Raw genomic sequence first — 19405 nt, forward strand, 5'->3', positions numbered from 1 at the left:
AAAAAACAGTGTCAATGAATCTTTAAAACAACAAACAGAAAAGAAGGAAGTGAAGCAAGAGAAAAACCAAGCAGAGCAATTGTATTGGAGATATTATGTAAAATCTTAAATGAAGGAAAAAAATACCTCTATGTATTAGAAAAAAAATTCTGTACTAGGCTTATGATCTATCCCCTCATTTTTCATCTTATTATTATTTCTTTCCAGATGATATTTTGATAAAATTCTAATTTTGTTTCTGCCTTTATACTAGGTTTTGTCTCCTGATTCTTAAAAGTTTCTCAACTGAGTTTAAATTCTTAATGTAGAGTGCTGTTGTGACACATTTTTATCTATTTAAATTTAGCCATGCATACTTTTTGAGAATCATATACCTATCATAAGCATCATTTGACAATAATTCAGTGGTAGCTTTTAGGTCACATTTTCTGCTTTAATTTTAGGATATATAACTCAACCTGTTTGTCACCTAAACTTTGGACATATGTGTACCAATTTTGAGCTCATAGATTTTACTTATGTTTTACTTTCTGATTTTGTCTCTGGTTAACTTCTGGGTGGTTCTATTATAATTTTTAAAAATATGAATTACAGCTACTTTTGATGATATTTAAGTTAAGTTATATACAACTAGCTTTCTCTCTTTGCTTCTTTTTCATTTATGATTTTTTTTTAACTAGGTAAGAAACTAAAGATATTGAGGATATCAGTAAAGTTTCTATTCTTGCTGTCCTGAGAATGCAAGGGTTCAGGATAGATGCCACCTGATTTGGAAATGGAAAAAGTGTTTAATGAGATGGTGACTAAGAATAGGCTCTTCCTAAGAAGGAATGGAATAGATCCAGTAAAGCTGATAAAAGTGCCTCCCTTCTTTCCCCACCCCCAGCATGCCTTCCCATAGTCCATTAAAAATTCCCTGTATTCTAAAGCTCTGAATAAGGTGAAGTGGATGAGACAATCTAAAAAGAAACAGAGAGTGGGGGAGAGAAAAGAGGGGAAAGAGAGACACATACACAGAGAATGAGAGAAGGGGAGGAGAAGGGAAGGAGGAAGGGAGGGAAGGGAGGAGAAAAATCAGTCTTTTCTTGGAATATAGAAGAGGCTTAAAGGGACAGGTAGGTGGTACTGTTAGAGTACTGATAGAGTACTGTGCTTGGGGTCAGAAAAACTCAACTATCTATGTACAAATCTGGTCTCAGGTCCTTAATTACCATTTCTGCCCTGGGCAAGTCAATTAACTAGGTCAATTTGTCATTTTACTGGGGCAACAATAACAAAAGAATTGGATACCGGCTAGGTCCTGAGGAGATGATGATAATTAATGATAGATGGCCGAATTGCTTAATTTTTGCTTTACTCATGCTTGTTATATCAAGGATATTGATTTTTGGATTAGAACGAATTAAAGTAAATGATTAATGGACATTGACAGCAAAAATCTGTAGGTAGATAATATATCATGTTTTTTGTTTTTTTTTTCTTTTAATGAGTTTGTCATTAAACCAAAATGACTTACTTTCTTAAGTACAAAAATAAATGACACATATGATTTTTTTCTGAGAATAATTTTGGTTATTTTGCCTCAGTATTTTGTCAGTAAACATCTCTTTTATTTTTGATATGACTGCATATTTTCTTGGTATATTATCTTTTCTTAAAATGCATATAATTAAAACCACAATGAAAGAGTAATAAAATGCATATGTATTACATGAAATACAATATTTTCCTGATGGAGAACTAACTAAAGGTTGAGAAACCAGCTCAATTCAATTTTTTTGATCTGACCAATTATTGGCATTCTGAGTCATTTTGGTAATATTAAGAACATTTATGCATGACCATTGCAGTCACAAAATGGAAGTACATCTTAATTGTTCCTTTCCTCATGTAATTAATATGAACTAATTATTTTTTATAGCTTTTTATTTACCAGGTATATGCATGGGTAATTTTATAGCATTGACAATTGCCAAACCTTTTGCTCCAATTTTTCTCCTCCTTCCCCCTACCCCCTCTCCCAGATGGCAGGTTGACCAATACATGTTAAATATGTTAAAATATAAATTAAATACAATATATGTATATATCTCCAAACAGTTATTTTGCTGTACAAAAAGAATTGGACTTTGAAATAGTGTACAATTAGCCTGTGAAGGAAATAAAAAATGTAGGCAGAGAAAAATAAAGAGTTTGGGAATTCTATGTAGTGGTTCATAATAATCTCCCAGAGTTCTTTCGCTGGGTGTAGCTGGTTCATTTCATTACTGCTGTATTGGAACTAATTTGGTTCATCTCATTGTCCACATTCATCAGAATTGATCATCATATAGTATTGTTGTTGAAGTATATGATCTCCTGGTCCTGCTCATTTCACTCAGCATCAGTTCATGTAAGTCTCGCAAGGCCTTTCTGAAATCATCCTGTTGGTCATTTCTTATAGAACAATGATATTCCATAATATTCATATACCCCAATTTATTCAGCCATTATCTAATTGATGGGCATTCTATGGTGAAATCCAAAGAATCTTAATATCTACTTGAAGGAGTTGTCCAATGAAAATTTCCAAAGATCTGTGCTTGACACTGCTGCTTAAATTTTCTTTTTTTAAACAAGTTTCTCATATATTGGTCAACCTGCAATTTGGGGGAGGTGGATGAGGGGAAGGAGGGGAAAAATTGGAACAAAAGGCTTGGCAAATGTCAGTGTTGTAAAATTACCCATGCATATATCTTGTAAATAAAAAGCTATTAAATAAATAAATAAAGTAGGAAGTCCATATTCAAAATAAAATTAAAAAATAAGTTTCTTTAAGACATAGACAATGGTCTTAGCAAACTTGGAAATGACAGAGAAGCTTTAGAAATGCTATTAGACTGCATGACAAAATAAGATCTTGACAGGCTAAATTTGGGAGTCAAATTGTATTAGATAAAATTTAATAGACATAAATTTATAATATCTTATTACCTAGGCTCAGGAAAAACCAAATTCTCAAGTGTAGGATGGATATTGGATGGCTAGAGCAAGTAAGAAAGGTATGGGGGTTTAGGGAACTGAAATTTCATGATAAGACAATAATAAGGCAGTCAAAAAAGCCTATACAAAGGGGTTACAAGACCAGTTGATCTCCATTTCGGGTTGTTAAAAGGCAGGTTTTTCATTGCTTTCTTCCATTGTCCAAAGTCTATTTATCAATACTATTTTTCTCTCTTTAGCACTTTGGGTGAACTATAGCTTTAACATTTCAAGATATTGGCATTCTGTGATTCCCAGCCATTTGTTCAGAAAAGATTTTGGTGCTAAAAAAAAAAAAAAAAAAAAAAAAATGATCCTTTGTTTCAAAGGATAAGTTTTTGTTAAAATCACTGCACAATTTCCTAACTGCAACACAACCTACTTTCTTCCTCCTTCTATTCAGTTCTAAGCCCATTTCTTTGTCCATCTGCAGTGTCTGTACAAGATGTATTTACTAATGGACCAGTTCAATGGTCTATCCATCCAATTGCAACAATGAAAGTAATGATATCTTACAATTGCATTCTAGTTTATTGTTAGAAAGTACTTTTGCATCCATTATCTCATTTGATGCAGACTTAGAGATGTTTTTTGCCAGAGTTTAACTCAATGCCTGGCACTTGATTAATGTTTGTGGACTAAGTTAACAATAATTTAGTGTAGTGATGTTAATAACAATGAAGAGAAAGAAGTAATTGGAAGATGGAATAGACTCTGCTTTTCTATCAGCTAGCTCAGTGACTTTGGATAATTCACAAAACTTTCCTAATCTACCTCATTTGTAAACTTGGAGCACTTATTACAATAACCTAATCTAGCTTTCTGTTCAAATGATATGTAGTTTACTTAACTTTATTAATAACTATACCAGACTACAAACAGGAACTTCCATGCATCTATTTTCTAAATGATCAAAAATCTATACCTTCAATTCCCAGTCCTTAACTTCTCCTGTCTCCCCCTTCCAATGAGTCCTCTAAAATCTCAGATCTATTTTTAACAAGTTCACCTAATCCTAGAACTCTTCCTCTTGCATTTCTTCTCATTATGAGGGTATTTGGAAAAGTGACTTTCTCCATCATTCCTTCTCTCATTTCTCATGCCATACAACAAACTCATTCAGGAGGTGATGTCATACTCATTGCTTTCTATAGCCACTTCCAAACTCTTTCCTGACAACTTTTTTACTCATCAACCTCCTGGATGCTCACACCTTTCACCTATTTTTTTTTTTTTTAAATAAAGGAAGAATCTTATTGATGTAAGAAATAACATCCTACAAAAGAGAGAGAGACTTGGAATAATGAAAAATTTGAATCCTACTTCTAGTGCTTACTAGCTCTATGATTGTCAAGTTCTTTCTACTACAATTTCCTGATTTCAAAATATGGATGATAAAACCTGTAGTACCTAGCTCTTTGGGATATTATAACATTCAAATGCAATGCTAGCTACTAGCTCTTTTTTTTTTTTTTTTTTTTTTTTTTTTTTAACTCTGATTCTTTTAGTTCCTGGTTTAAAAACTTACAGTCTCTTCTTAATCTTGCATTTATTCTTAGGAAGTCATTTTTCATTTTAATGACCCTTTTTCATAATTTCATTAGTTCTCTTATCTCCTCTGAACTCAGTCACCTATGGATATAGTTGTACTTACGACCTTTTCATAATCAAAAGCTTCCACTACTAAGGTTTTTAGATTCTGAGATTGCTCTCTTTCATCCCAATATCTGGTCTTCTCATTCTTTCTATTGCCATATTCCTCCTATATTGATTCCTTCTGTTCACTATAACTTTGGGTCCCTTTACCTTTCCCTATTCTTCCAGTTATTATGCCCATTCTAGAATTACTTTCCTCTTTTCACATTCTGGACCCTAATTACAGTGTGAATTTATTCAACAAGATACTGTCATTCACTTTGAAATCTTTTGTCTTTTGGGTTTCTGTTATTGCACCCTAATTCTCAATCCTAATTTTTACTTTCTCTTAATTTTTCTTTCATAATTCTTCAAATTATGAATGCTCCTGGATGAAATAACAAAATTGCACAGACTTAGTTCATTACCAATTTCTATATTTAAACTTCACTGAGCCTTTGCTGCTGAATATCTACATTGAAGTCATCTCAACTCTGAATCACAGTCTCCACAATAACTGTTTCTAACCTCAAGCATTGAAAAGAATGGGGACATTTCATACATCAATATCTCTCTGCATCTTTACCTATCCCTTCTTCCTTTACTCCAATCTCAAAAAGATGATTTTTTTTCCTCTCTAGGATTAATCTTTCCCTAAATGTGCTTGGGTCCATAGCTTCCGATCACCTAAATTTCATTCTCGCTTTTACATTTTAAACTTAGCCTTTCCACTAAGTGTCTCCAAATAAGTCAAAGCCATCAGAATGAACTTTTCTCAGTCTTCATCTTCCTTGTCCTTTGTACCATTTTAAACAACATTGATAACCATGTTCTCCTGCATAGTCTCTCTTTCACTGATTTCTAAAATATTAGTTTCTCTTTGTTCTCTTCTACTGTTTCACTTTTCCATCTGTCTATGCTGATTCATCCCCTTCTTCCCACTTCCTGAGAATAGTTGTCCCACAAGGTTTTGTTTTCTATCTCTACACTCCCTGTCTTAATTATCTCATTTTCTCCCAAAGGTTTTATAATCAACTATACACAGATAATCAAATCTATACAGCCAACTCTAATCTGTTCTATGAATTCCCATCTTGCATTACTAATTGCCTGCTGAATATTTCTATCTGAATGTTCTGTCTGTAACTCAGACTATATATGTCTAAAACTAAACTCATCTCTCATCTCTCTTGAATTTCTCTATTTTTGTTGATGGTACCATCTTCATTCCAGTCAGCCAGACCAGAAACCTTGGAGTGATCTTTGATTCTACTTCCTCCAATAATTCCTTAGGTTTAGAATTTTAAAAGGAATTTGTTGTTGAATCATGTCAGATTATTTGTGATCTCTTTAGGAGTTTTCTAGGCAAAGATGCTGGAAGAATTAGCCCGTTTATTCTCCATTTCATTTTATAGATGAGAAAACTGAGGCAAACAAAGTGAAGTGTCTTGCTTAGGATCATACAGTTAGTAATTCATATTTTAATTCAGGAAGGTGGTCTTCTTTAGTTTGGACCTTGGTCAGCTCTTACTTAGATTTTATTGCTTTAATCTCCTAAAATGTTTAATTTCCTCCATTTTCCCACATTAAATGATCCTCATAAAAGACTTGGTCTATTTACTTGGTGAAAAACAATAGAATTCCTAGGAAGCTATTTACTCTCACATATTGTCCCATCCCCCTATCTTCTGATTGGCTCAGTGACTTTGTTTTTTGAAAATCCTTTAAATCTTTATCATCAAGCACAGAGTCTTGTAATTATAAAGACATATAAGTGTATGTTGAATTGAATTGAATCCTAACTTTATTCTCCACCATGTAAGCTATCTCTCCAAGTTGCATCATCCTCTACAAAATTTGATTATGGTGCATCTATATCTTTATTTAAGTCATCATTGAAAATATTGGACAAAGATTGATCCTTCAGTTTTCCATTAGAGACCTTCCTCCAGATTGGCTTTGAAGGAATAATGAGTACTATTTGCATCCAGTTGCATCCAGTTGCAGCCATCGAATTACCCAATTACCCAATACACTGCAATCTAGTAAATATGTCTCCACTTTGTCTATAAAGATAGCAAGAATAATCCTATTAAATGCCACTTTAAAATTCAGGTGTATTCTATAATTCACATTCTTCTGATCTGTTACCTGTTTTGAAAAAAACAAACAACAAAAGGACTCTGACATGACCTGTTTTTCAAGAAGCTATGATGCTTTTGCATGTTAGTCAGTTATGAGATGATCTTGAGAATATCCTATTAGATTATTTTTCCCACTGGTCTTTAGTCCCAGTTCCCTGGCACAGTGGATAGAGTGCCAGCCCTGAAATCAGGAGAACCTGACTCCAAATCTGGCCTCAGATATTTTTAGCTCTGTGATAGCAAATCAGTTTCCTCATCTGTAAAATAAGCTAGAAAAGGATACAGCAAACCACTGCAGTATCTTAATAACTTATGAGGATCAATGTTTATTGTGAATGCAAATTGATTTTTTCAATAGGCCTCCACTTTTCTCTTCCTCATTCCTGAACACCTTTATAGTCATTGGAATTAGTTGGTTTTGGTTTTTTTGTTTGTGTTTTTCCCAAAATTTCACTTCTTTTCATCTAAAATAGGGTTTCTTAACACTTGTGTGTTTCATAGAACCCACTGGCAATCTAGTGAAGCCTATGAACCTTTTCAGAACAATGTTTTGTTACCTATATTCACAATTGGAGGAAATGCTCAATTTCAGGCAGTGGTTTGTGAAAATAAAGATTTTTCCCTCCATCCAAGTTCATGGATTTCCTAAATTCTGTCCATAAACTCCAGGTCAAGGATTGGTGGTCTAGAATTTTAGGCTATGAGATCGCCTAAAGTTTAAACTTCCCATCAGAGTATCTCTAGCTTTGTTCTTTTTTCATTAATTCAAAGATGAAATAGTCATTTCTTCTCGACATTCTCATTATTTTTAGGTCAGCAATAATTCTTCATTATTTAAATTCAGAGTCAAATTCAGAATAAAAATTTTCCCTTGTTGCTTCTTTCACCATTTAAAAAATTATCATTTTTGCAAGGTAATGATCTATCTGCTTTGGGCAATAAGAGTTGCAGCATATTACTTGATAGATGACATTCTCCATTGCTACCATATCATGTGTCCTTCCCATATTCCATTGTTTTCTAATTTATTTTTCTCTTCCAGTAGTCGGTATGAGCCCCTCATGATAATATTACTTTTAATTTTTGTTTTGGGGTGTTTTTTAAACATGTTGCTCATCACATAAATATTCCCCACCATGTTTCCCTCTTTTGTTGCTTGGTTAAGCCTGTTTTTCTAATTTATAGTGCTATCTTACTGTACTTTTAATCTGTATGATTCTACTCCCTTCAAATATAATAAACCCATGTGGAGATATAAACCATGCATGAGACAAATTCTCACCAAATCTCACTTGTATTAAGTGTCAACCTTTTCCCCAGAATTTGGTCTAAGAAACTTAAACAGTTAGGTTGTATGTTTATTCTTCTTCAAGCAGATAGACATGCATGTGATATACCATAAGAACTGAGCTCAGGGTAAGCTTAGGTAGCAGGGGTTATAAAGACAAAAACCACAAGTCAGAAGATGGGGAGGCAAAAACAAAGTGGTCTGATGAGATTTGACCAATGGTCCTCTAGACTCTCAGAAGCAGTATTGTGGCCTTATCACTTTTGGCCCCTGAGCTGGGATTTTCTTAGTAATTAAAAGCAAGTGCATTGGAGTATAAAGTCTTCATGGGTCCTGTAGTCCACTGAAGACATCTGAGTTGCTTCTGTGGCTGGTATCATAGTAGAGGGAGTTTCAGGTCCAGCAAATGAATGCTGCAAAGGATCTCTAGTATGTCAAGTCTAACGGATTTTCAATGTGCATCTTGATTGATTGATTCTGATTCCCAGGTCAGTTTGTCTCCTCAGGAGAGCAAGAGAGCTTAAGCAAATCAAGATGGTTGGTAAAAATAATTAACTGCCTCAGTTCCTCATAAATAATCATGTTAGAATCTCTCCTTCATCTTGTTTATTACATCTATTCTTTATATGTTCTTTAAAAATATGTAAGAAAAAATAGATGCTATTTTTCTCTTTGAGTATCACCTCCTTCAAATTACTGAGTCATTCCACAATTCTTCTGGTTATGATTTTGGTTTCAGATTTGGCAAGTTGATGTAGAAAATCTTCTCCCTCCCCATTTTTAGTTTAAATTCAACATAATGAAAAAAAACATAAATTAAGCAGAAATATATATATATATATAAAATATACACACATATATGCATGAATTATAAATTAAGCATAAATAAATATGTATATATACTATATCTACATACATGTAAGCAATACATACATATACACATATATACAATACACACATATATATTACATATACAATATATATGTAAGATTAATCTAAGTTCAGAATTCACATTCAGCAGTCATGCTCTGTTAGGTTCTTACTAAGTGCTAATGAGATAATGAGATATTAGGTTCTTACTAAAATGCTAAGTCAGTACTTAACAATTCTCTAGTTCTGGTCTTTACTAGGAGTTTAACTCCTTCCAACTCCTGGGGAGGAGCTTGCATGCTTAGGAGGAGCAAGTTCATTGATTGAAGTATTTCTTCCCAGAAGCCCTTGTATTATCCCATACCCAATCTCTGGGAGGATAAAAGGGGGGGGAGAGAGAGAGAGAGAGAGAGAGAGAGAGAGAGAGAGAGAGAGAGAGAGAGAGAGAGAGAGAGAGAGAGAGAGAGAGAGAAAGAAAGAGAAAGAGAGAAAGAGAGGGAGAGAGGGGGAGAGAGAGAGAGAGAAAGGAAGAGAGGGAGAGAGAGGGAGAGAGGGGGAGAGAGAGGGAAAGAGGGAGAGAGGGGGAGAGAGAGGGAAAGAAAGTGAGAGAGGAAGAAAGAGAGGAAGAGAGGGGGACAGAGGGGGAGAGAGGGGGAGGGAGGAAGACTCTCTTCTCCAGGTCAGAGTTGGAGCAGCTCTCTGGAGGAAGGAGTCTTGGAGTCTTGTCTGGGCCAGACCTGAGGCGGCTCTCTGGAGGGAGAGAAAGAGTATCTACACGAGGTCAGAATTGGTGTCAGTTAATGATAGCAGATCTCTTCCCAGAGAGTGATCAGCAGTTTCTGGAGACAACAGAACATTACAATACTCTTAAAGAGGTTGGGTACAAGTTTATTATTGCTCAGAATTTTAATTTAAATAAAACATTGGGAGGAGGAAACTATAGCAGAAAAGTAATATACAATTAACAAATACTGTGGCTGTCATAACAATAAAGACACTATAACAAACAAATAACATATAACATATATCTTTGCTCCTTTGAAGAAGCACCAACATCTGAATTCATGGTCTGTGAGAATCCATGGTCATAACTATATAGAGTCTCAAGTGGGAGGCATTGCTAGGCAAGCTGCACAGTAATTCCTAGCTGAATTCTTAAAGTCCCTTTCCACTAAAGGGTAAGAACAAAAAGTATTCTCATTTGATAGGTGACTCTTGATTCAAAGTAACCTCCCAGGTATAAAATGCTCCATCACAAGAGACTGCCAAGGAGAATATTTTTATTCATTTCTTTAGGAGAACTTTGTTGACTCAAAAATTGGCCAGGTTTCTGGGGTAGACACAGGCCTGCAATAAAGAATACTCATTAATCAGTACACCAAAAGAGTAGCCTAACAGCTTCTTTGTGCCTCCCTGGCATTCCATCAGCTAAATGCAAGCACATTCTTATGTTCTCAGAAAAAAAGACGTTACACAAAAGATATGGCTGAAACTCACATAAGATTCCTTACTCACAATGTTTTCTTACAATATATGATTCATATTCCTCAATGCAATATTCAAGATTCTAAATAAGCCTAATATATATATATATGAAAAAATATATATAAAGCTATATATATATGTTTAATATACACATATATATTTATAATTTTTGGACAGGGGCTTATCATTTATGGTAAATTAAAGTTTAGAATCTTCTCTGGTAGTAGTAGTAATAGCAGGAGCATTAGCAGTTGTAGCAGTGGTAGCTGTATTTGTTGTAGTAGTAGTAGCAGCAGCAGCAGTAGTGACATATTACAAATTTAATAGTATATATAGTAGTGTACTACATGAAGTAATATACTACAAATTCACTACAAATCTTAGGAAAGAAACATCTTTTAACATTAAAAATGTCATATAAATGAGATATTGATATTATTCTGTCATCCAATATTGTAGTTGTCCTCCCTTTCCTGCTCTAACCTTTATTGTGCTTCTTTGGACATATGCATTCTTGTGCTGTTCTCTGGCTCTTGCATAGTGCTAGTCTTATCTCCTGAGCTAAATTGTAACTTCATTGAATAATGAAACATATTTTTTTTCTTTTTGCAAAGCACAGTGAGATCAATATTTCTCTAGCATCCCACTTAAAAATATGTGCTCAATCTATGAATAAATAAGGCTTTTAGATTTGGGGTCAAATAATAGATAAGGAAATAATCACTAAACATAAGTTCTACTTTAATGCCATTATGCTAAGGATTTTATAAGTATCATGTTTTATCCCCACAACAATCGAGAGGTAAATGCTATTATCCCAATATTTTAGAAGAAAACTAAAGCACTTTGAGGTTGGTGATTTATCCAAAGTCACAATGGGAAAAAAAATCTGAGTCTGAATTTGAGTTTATTCCTTTCCAATTCAAGCCACCATATTTTATTTGCTGTATTACCAAGTTGTAGTTAAGAATTGTAGGAGAAATGCTAATAAGGAAACCTTTTTACTATCCTTTACAAGTTTTTAGTCCGTTAGCCAGTTTTACAAATATCATCCATGTGCAATATATTCATTTAGGAGATCTGTTCTTATCTCATTTCAGAAAACTTCTTTTGTTAAATCAGTTTTTAATCTGTGGTTAATATTAATAAGTGCTAATTCTTCCAACAGTCCTTGGCATGAACAATTGAAAAAGCTGAAGTCAGCATCTTGATAATAAATATGAAAAGTTTTTCTGTGTACCAACTAGCTATTAAAAGTATGAATAAAAATTGTTAACAATACTACCTAGACTTTTTGCTTTTCCCTAAGTCATAAAATCATTAGTCATTACTTTCCTAGACAGAACGTCATACATTAAGTCCATAATTCATCCTGTACCTTAACTAAAATCCCTTTTATAATATAACTGATTGATGTAGTTGTAAATATAGGTACCAAATGATGGGGTTCAGTCATGTGAAGAATTCACATTGGCCATTCTGTTTGGCCAAAGGTAGGTTTATTTAGGAGAAGAGATTATAGACAAAATGAAGACATATAATAAATAACAGGCATGGTAAATATGAAACAGATTTGGGAGAGCATATAGCAAGGAAACCTTTTTATTATTTTATTTTATATATATATGTACATATATACATATATATTAACATATATAATATTAATATAAATTGATATTTGTTATTATTATGGAAAAGACAAGTTCTCCAGTGGAACTCACAATTTACCAGGAGAAAGAGAACAACCCATGAGATTGGAGTATGCCCTTTGTTAGTTATCACCCTAAAAGAGTTAGCTACCTATTAGAAGGAGAAAGATACCTTAAGGCATGATGAAGTGAGAGATGAGACACTAAGAGACATACAGGGGAATGAGAGGAGAGAAATCATGTGGCGTAGGGGAAGGGTGAGAAGAGAGAAGCAATAAGTAAGATTGCCATGATGGGGTATAAACCCAAGAGGGATTCAGAAAAAAATGGCACAAGCCATGAACAGATTTATAGGGGAAATTTAACTTCAGGGGTTTAACATAACTTGGATTTCTTGGCTGGACACAGCAAGGTGGGGCCATAAGGTTAAAATGATCCCCATCAGTTCCCTTCATGCTTGCCTCAAGGAGCAATTTCATCAGTATTTTATTCTTTCTTTGCCAACTGGATCTCATCAGTGCTGGCTTCCCTGATTTCATTCAAGTCCCAGCAAAAATCTCACATCCTATAAGAAGCCTGTTCTCATTACTCTTCTCCCATTCAGTACCTTCACAAATTATTCTGTATATATCTTACTTGGACAGATCACATTGCATGTTATTCTACTAGATTTTAAGGGCACGGAATGTTTTCTTTTCTTTACCTTATGTCTTGACATTTAGCATGGTGACTTGGCTGTACCTAGACATGCAATAAATGTTTGTTGATTCAGGCATCCAGCCCCAGTTTGAAGAACATTCTTCAACAAAATTGAGACCCACTCTCTCCCAATCAACCCTTTTTATAATGATATGACTGTTCAAAAATTAGTTACTGTTGTTTTTTTTCCCTCCTTAAATCAACCCTAAATCTTTCTCTTTTTAACCTCTATCCATCTTTCCAAATTCTGCTTTCTAAGCCCAAACAGCACAACTGTATTTTTTCTTTAGCCATTCAAATATTTGAGAGTCGTTATCAAGAATTAACTCCAATCCCTTTCTATTCCAAGTTAAATTTTCTCGGTCCCTTCCAAGTTTTCTGATATAGCACTGTCTCCTAGCCATAGGATTAGTAATTAAATGAGAATAACTTGGTGACTAATTTCAAAAATCTGGAGTTATGGGGTGGTACAGAAAGAATTAGCTTGTGAATGGCAGTTTCTAAGATTCCAGGAGCCTAGAAGGGTATTTTAGTATTTGAGCTTTGGGAGTACTGAATATACAGTATGTTGGCCTTTATTCTATTTTTCTTTATCACCACAAACATTTGCATGAAATAAAGATCTTAATTCCCCAGTAGACCATGAGGCTCCAACTACATATTTCTCCTCTCTGGGTCTAACCTAGCAATTGATGGGTGTGGGAACCATTTTCAGGGCATGAATGGTCCGTATTTTATGGGATGAGAATGAAAAGGAGGCAGAGGCATTGATGCATTTTAAATTAAGCCAAGATTCCCTTTTTATGCAAACACTATAGGCCTGAGGAGAGAGGAAAATAAGAAAATATGAGCTTTTGGGGAATTCTGTGTAATATTGTCTTCCTGGGTTTTGCTTTCCAAAGCAGGTAAAGGTTGTATTCTGCTTCAATGATAACTATAAATTTATACTTAAAGTGTGTTTGCTTTCATTTTTTATTCATAGAGTATTCTCAGTATAATAGTATAGTGGTTAATAAGCCAGTGAATCAAGCTGAGGGAAGAGTTCAGCATGGTAAAATAATAATAAGAAGTATATGATAGTATAAAACAACAATAACAGCACTGGATTTGGAGTCAGAAATTACCCAACAGTGAGGCTACAGATTTGGAGTCAAAGGTCCTGGGATTCCAGTCCTAATTTGCTGTCTAGTACCTAAGTTACCTGGGCAGCTGGTTGTCACAGTAGGTAGAGTGCAGGGTCTGAAATCAAGAAGACTCATCTTCCTGAATTCAAATTTGGCCTCAAAATCTCTTTGTAGCTCTCATAAGATTCTATGATACTTTTTTTTTCATAAGTTACTGATTGGGCAATATTGAGGAAGGTGATAAAATATAGTCCCAAGTGTAGTTTTCAAAAGTGATCAGGGTTGGGGGTGAAGGAAATGATCAATACTATGCAGCTGAGCAAAGAGGTAATATTATTCTTTTAAAACTCAATTCAAGTACCACCTTCTCTCTCTCTCTCTCTCTTTTTTTTTTTTTTTTAATTATAGCTTTGTATTGATAGAACATATGCATGGGTAATTTTTACAACATTGTGCTTTGCACTCACTTCTCTTCCAACTTTTCCCTTCCCTCCCTCCACCCTCTCCTCTAGATGGCAGGCAGTCTCTTACAAGTTAAACATGTTAAAGTATATCTTAGATACAATATATGTGTGTGGATCTGTACAATTCTCTTATTTCACAAGAAGAATTGGATTCAGAAGATAGAAATAACCTGGGAAGAAAAACAAAAATGCAAACAGTTTACACTCATTTCCCAGTGTTCCTTCTCTGGGTGTAGCTGATTCTGTCTATCATTGATCAATTGGAACTGAATTGAATCTTCTCTTTGTCAAATACTTCCATCACAATACATCCTCATACAGTATTGTTGTTGAAGTATATAATGATCTCCTGGTTCTGCTCATTTCACTCAGCATGAGTTCATGTAAGTCTCTCTAAGCCTCCCTGTATTAGTCATGCTGGTCATTTCTTACAGAACAATAATATTCCATAACATTCATATACCATAATTTATCCAACCATTCTCCAATTGATGGGCATCCATTCAATTTCCAGTTTCTAGCTACTACAAAAAGGGCTGCCACAAAACATTTTTGAACATGTGGATCCCTTTCCCTTCTTTAATATCTCTTTGGGATATAAGCCCAGTAGTAACACTTCTGGATCAAAGGGTATGCACAGTTTGATAACTTTTTGGGCATAATTCCAGATTGCTCTCCAGAATGGTTGGATACATTCACAACTCTACCAACAATGCATCAGTGTCCCAGTTTTCCCATATCACCTCCAAAATTCATCATTATCTTTTCCTGTCATTTAGCCAATCTGACAGACCACCTTCTCTTTGAAGCCTGCCTTGATTCCCTCCAAGTATTAGTGTTCTGTTCTGCCTCAGATAGTTTTGCATTAATGTAAACTCACCATTAGATAAGGACTTCATCATTTTTGTATTTGTAATCTGATTATGCATGGTACCTGAACTAAAAGGACTGAACAACAGTCAGTATTCTGCACTATCATCTAGTTTTTACTTGAATATCCCCAAGGAAAAGATCTCACTACCTGACAAGATTGATTGTTGTCCTTCATTCTCTAAGACCAAAATGACATTATTATGTTAATATCAAGTTACATGTGTCCAGCTGTGGCTGATCACACCAATATAAGTTTGGAGAGCTCTACCACAGATCAGGTACAAATGAACACTTGGGGTGGATTCTCTAATTTTGCACATCTTGTGTTTCTTCTGAGCAACTTTAGTTCTGTTTTGCTCATAGAGCACAGCCCTTTCTCTGATAAGGGCACGCCATACAATCAAGTCTAAAATTCTTAAGAGGGTGTCCCTGTATCACTTTTCCTGATCACTGCATAAGCATTTGCTGTGTGTGAATTCTTCATAAAATTGTCTTTTTTGGCAAGTGTACAAACAATGTGGTCAGCTTAAAGTCGTTGCATTTTCTGTGGCTGAACTCTCTTGTCAAAAAGGTTATAACCCAAGATTAACATGGAAGGAGTATTGGTACAGGATTTCTTTGTTTGCAGATGTTTGTGCAGTTAATGCAACCTCCCAAGCTGAGATACAAGTAAGAATTGGTTCTCTGATGCTTGTACTAATTTTAGCTAACAATTAACACCAATAAAGCATAGCTACTCCATCAGCCACCACCACACCATCCATATGTGGAATCACTGGCTACAGAGCAAATGGAGAAGTTTTGGAAGTTGTGGATAAGTTCACTTACCTTAGCATTATAAGGAGGATAATATGGCCATTGCCAGAGGTGATTCAGTGTTTGGGAGGGTCCAAAGGAAAGTATGCAAGAGAAACTGTCTTTCAGTCTTTTTTTTCAGTCTTGACTACCAAACTGAAAGTCTAGAGAGCCATTGTGCTGACCTCATTTTTGAGAACTGGACAGGTCAGCAACACCATGCAGAAAACTTAATTTCTTCCATTTTCATTCTCTTAGGAATATTTTGAAGACTTCTTGGCAGAATAAGATACCAGACACTGAGGTCCTTTCTTGAACTAAACTTCCAAGCATTTAAACTTTGCTGCAGAGAGTGAAACTTTGTTGGACTGACCACCTGACAAGATCTATTAATTTTAGAATTTTTTTCTTATAATTGGTCCAAATGTGAATAACTATAACTTTCAAGATCATATATTTTGATCTAGAAAGAATCTTAGAGGTTACCTAATGAAAATCCTTCATTTTACAATTTTACAGTTAAAGAAACTGAGTCCCAGAAAAGTTATGGGTCACATAAGTAGCAACTTGAAAAGCTAGACTTCAGTTTGATATCTCCGACCCCAAATCCAGAATTCTTTCTTGAAACAAAAAAAGCTTATTTTTTTCTATTTTTATTTTATTTTCAGTTAAAATATTTCTCCTTCCCTTTACCCCCTCTCTCATTCATTTAGAAAGCAAATGATACCCATTACATGTATGAAGTCTCACAGAACATTTTTGTGTTAGCCAAATTCTGAGGATGAGCAGAGCAAGAAAAACAAAGGGGAAAAATGCTTAAATTTGCAACCTGAGTCCAAGAGTTCTCTTTTTGGGAGTATATATAATTTTTCATCAGTTCTTGGTGTTAACAAATAATTGTATTGATGAGAACAGATTAATATTTTTCAATTAACAAGGATTTATTTTCTTTTTCCCATTCTCTCCACTTGGAAACATATAGAAAAAAAACATATCACTGGTATCAATATGCATTATCAAGCAAAAATATATTCTCTCATTGGCCATATTCAAAAGCATATGAATCATTCTGCTTATTTAGTTCTTTACTTCTCTGTCAGGAGGTGGGAATCATGCTTCATCACTGGTATTCTGGAATTTCTGTTTGTAATTGTAGGTCTTTCAAATTTGTTTACCAAAATACTATTGTATTGTGTAAATAAAGTAGATATAATTTTAAAATAAATTTAATTTTTAAAAAATTTAAAAAATAAATCTAAATATTTATCCACAGGAATTGCACAGCCATTACAGTATTTAAAGACAGCAGTTGGTCAATCTAAAAGCATAATTTAAGAACATGCTATTGTGTCAGACCTATGGTAGATACATATATATAAAGCAAATTTCTCTACCTTCAAATTTGCATTTTAAAGAGAAAGACAGCATACATGTAAAATATATATGAAATGAATACAAAACAATATGGAGAGTGAGGGAAGGCACTTGGAGCTAGGGAGAGAAAGAAATATTTCATGTATTAAGTGACACATAAATCATGTTTTTAAGGATTCTAAGAAGCAGAGTTGTGAAGGGAGTACAGTCCAGACAGGAATGGAGTGATAACTGTGCAAAACATCAAGATGGTAAATGGAATATTGCATTAGAGGAACAGCAAAGCTGAAATGCAGAATGTAGGAATGGGAGAAATGTTTAACAATGTTTAAAATATAGGTTGAAGCCAGATTATAAAGGTCTTTAAATGCCAAAAAATGAGTTTAAATTGAATTTTCTCTCTTGAGGCTAAGAATTCCCATTGCCAGCATTGTGATAAGAAAAGATGTCTTAAGTCAGGCATTCTGGATTTTAAGTCCTAACTAATTAAAACTAAGCCCTGAAGTCTTAGTTACAGAGGTGAAGAGTGAGTGTGTGTTCCAGCCATGGGAAGTATAAAGAGTCAAAGATAGGAGGAATACAATATGTGGGGGCAATCAGGAGAAAGGGAGGAAGAAGAGAGGGCTTTTTCCCTTTTCTATCCTCTTGGATATAAATCTACCAGTTAAATGGCTAGGCCAAATGGCATGAACTGATTAACAACTTTTTGTACAGAATTCCACATTGTTTTCCAGGATGGTTAGATCAGTTCAGAGTTCTACCAACAACACATCAGTGTTTTTCTCTGCTTGAAGCCTCTCCAACATGTCATTTTCTTTTTTTATTCATTCCCAATCTGATGATTGTGAGTTATAAACTTATAATTGCTTTTATTTAGATTTCTATGATTATTAGTTATTTGAAACATGTTATGTAACTATAGATAGCCTCGGTTTATTCTCCAGAGAATTTCTTATTTATATTCTCAGAATATTTTTTTCAATAATAATCATTAAAATAGCTAGAATCTATATAATATTTTATGGTTTCCAAAGTGCTTTACAATTATTATCTAATTGAATCTTCACAACAACCCTAAATGGTAGGATAGGCTATTATTATAGTCATTTTTGTAGATGTAGAAACTAAACAAGGTAAGAATTTGAGTGTTTGTCCAAGGTCACATAGCTATTAGTGTCTGAAGCCACGTTTATCCACTAGTCTTTTCCAACTCTAGGTCTAGCACTCTATCTACTACCTATATCACCTAGATAACTCATTTTATCAATTCTATAATGGCTCTAGTTCTTATAAATTTACATAAGTTCTTTATGTGGTTTTTCAAATGAGATCTTTTAAAGAGATTTTTAGAGATTGTTTTTCAGCTAATTGTTTCTCTTCTAATCCTAGCTATATTATATTTGTCTAAAAAAAACCCCTTTTCATTTTATATGACATATATATATATATATATATATATTTATTTATTTATCTTTGGTGATCTCTCTTGATCTCTCTTCTTTATTTGGTCTAGAACTATTTCCTTAATCATAGATATTATAAGTATTTTTTTCTTTGTTTTGGGACTTTTTTATTGTTACATATCTATTTGGAATTTATCTTGGCAAAAGGTGTGAGATGTTTGGGTATGCCTAATTTCTTTAGTACTGAAATCCAATTTTCCTACCAGTTTTGAACAGATAGTGAAACCTATCTCCAGCCATTGTGTTCCTAGGTTACTAGGTTCATTATTTTGTTTTGTTTTTCCCATATGTTGTATGACTACTCTGTTTTACTGATTGACTTATTTATTTAACTAATTCCAAATTGTTTTGATAATTACTGCTTCTTGATATCACTTGAGAAGTAATACTTTTAAAGGGTCAAGTATTGAAGCAGTATAAATATCAAACAAAGGAGCATACATTCCAAAAGAAATAGGGAGTCACTGGAGTTTAAGTGGGAAAGTGGGAAAAAGTAAAAGTGATCAAACTTTCCCTTTAGG

General features: G+C 34.1%; 1 protein-coding gene across 2 annotated transcripts in view; it reads left to right on the forward strand.

The window, feature by feature from the left end:
- Nucleotides 1-19405, forward strand: part of ADCY8 (adenylate cyclase 8) — a 411706-nt gene that overhangs the window by 174242 nt on the left and 218059 nt on the right. The gene's annotated exons all lie outside the window — the stretch shown is intronic.

This window comes from Sminthopsis crassicaudata, chromosome 1 (genome assembly GCF_048593235.1).
Source record: "Sminthopsis crassicaudata isolate SCR6 chromosome 1, ASM4859323v1, whole genome shotgun sequence".
NCBI classification, from domain to species: Eukaryota; Metazoa; Chordata; class Mammalia; order Dasyuromorphia; family Dasyuridae; genus Sminthopsis; species Sminthopsis crassicaudata.